Below are 1,899 nucleotides of genomic sequence, written 5' to 3'. Positions count from 1 at the left end.
GATCCCTCGACCACTCGCAATCCGGCTTCCGAGCCAACCACAGCACAGAGACCGCCCTCATCGCAGCCACATACGACATCAGATCCCTAATGGACAACGGGGAAACTGCGGCCCTCATCCTCCTGGACCTCTCTGCAGCGTTCGACACTGTCTGCCACCGCACCCTGGTACAGCGCCTGAACAACACCGGCATCCAGGAGAAGGCCCTGGAGTGGATCACCTCATTCCTCGCCGGAAGAACCCAGAGAGTCCGCCTCCCCCCGTTCCGGTCAGCGGCCACCGAAGTCATCTGCGGAGTTCCACAAGGGTCATCGCTCAGCCCCACCCTCTTCAACGTCTACATGAGCCCCCTCGCAACCATCGCACGTCAACACAACCTCAAGATCATCACCTACGCCGATGACACCCAGCTGATCCTCTCCCTCACCAGCGACCCGGACGCCGCCAGAGCCAGCCTACACGAAGGGATGAAAGACGTCGCCGAATGGATGAAGAACAGCCGCCTGAAACTGAACTCAGACAAGACGGAGGTCCTCATCCTGGGATCATCACCCTCCGCCTGGGACGACTCCTGGTGGCCCCCCGCCCTGGGAGCCACCCCCAAGCCAACGGACCACGCACACAACCTAGGCTTCATCCTGGACTCCTCCCTCTCGATGACCAGACAAGTCAACGCCGTCTCGTCTTCATGCTTCAACACCCTGCGCATGCTTCGAAAGATCTTCCGGTGGATCCCCACCGAGACCAGGAAGACGGTCACCCAGGCCCTCGTCACCAGTCGGCTGGACTACGGGAACGCCCTCTACGCCGGCACCGCCGCCAAACTCCAGAAGAAACTCCAACGGATCCAGAACGCCTCAGCACGACTCATCCTGGACATCCCCCAACACAGCCACATCTCCGGACACCTGAGAGACCTGCACTGGCTCCCTGTCTACAAAAGAATCACGTTCCGACTCCTCACCCACGCACACAAGGCCCTCCACGACCTGGGCCCCAAGTTCCTCAACAGCCGCCTGACCTTCCACAAGCCCACCCGCCAGCTCCGCTCCGCCAGCCTCGCTCTCGCCACCGTCCCCCGCATCCGCAGAGCCACCGCCGGAGGAAGATCCTTCTCCTACCTGGCAGCCAAGACATGGAACTCCCTCCCCATCCACCTCCGGACAACGCAAGACCATCTCGCCTTCAGAAAGCAACTCAAGACCTGGCTGTTCGAGCAGTAGCGTTCCCCCCCCCTCCCCCAGCGCCTTGAGACCCTCCGGGTGAGCAGTGCGCTATACAAATGCCTATGATTGATTGATAATATCCTTAACATGTAAGCCAGGGGGTACTTTATCGTATATAATACATGGTCACGACATCGCCTTTCCCACAAACCACTTAAAACCTTGGGGTGTAGCTCTTTTATATGACAGAGCGAGCATGTTTGGAAACATGAAAAATACAAATAAAATCACTAGTGCAAAATTAAACACATCAAAAACCTGTTACATATTTGTTGCAAACAGATATTAGAAACCATTTAATGCAAGTCCGTTTTAAAAAACAAAAGCTGCAGTAGCTCAGATTGTGTAGAACCTTGCAGAAAGATTCTAGCTTTTCTCTAGCTAAGGAGTGAACAAAATAAACATATACTCTTTGCTTTGATATTGTAAGCTATTAAAATAGAGCAGGAGAAAGAAAGGTAACCTTCAGTTTTTGTTGCTTCAAACAGATGCTACAATTACGCTGTGTGACATGACCTTCCTTTCACCATGGCTGCTGGCAGCAGGCATTGTGACATCAGAACTCGACTTTAATAACTTATACTAGTCGTGCTGTGATGTCTTTCCTTTATAATCAGCTGCTGAGTGTGTCACTATTCGTCCATTATAAAGAAATTAGAGATGTGAATATATA

The sequence above is a fragment of the Triturus cristatus genome, chromosome 10 (genome assembly GCF_964204655.1).
Source record: "Triturus cristatus chromosome 10, aTriCri1.1, whole genome shotgun sequence".
Lineage (NCBI taxonomy): Eukaryota > Metazoa > Chordata > Amphibia > Caudata > Salamandridae > Triturus > Triturus cristatus.
The sequence above is the reverse complement of the archived record's forward strand: the minus strand, read 5'-3'. Positions refer to the sequence as shown.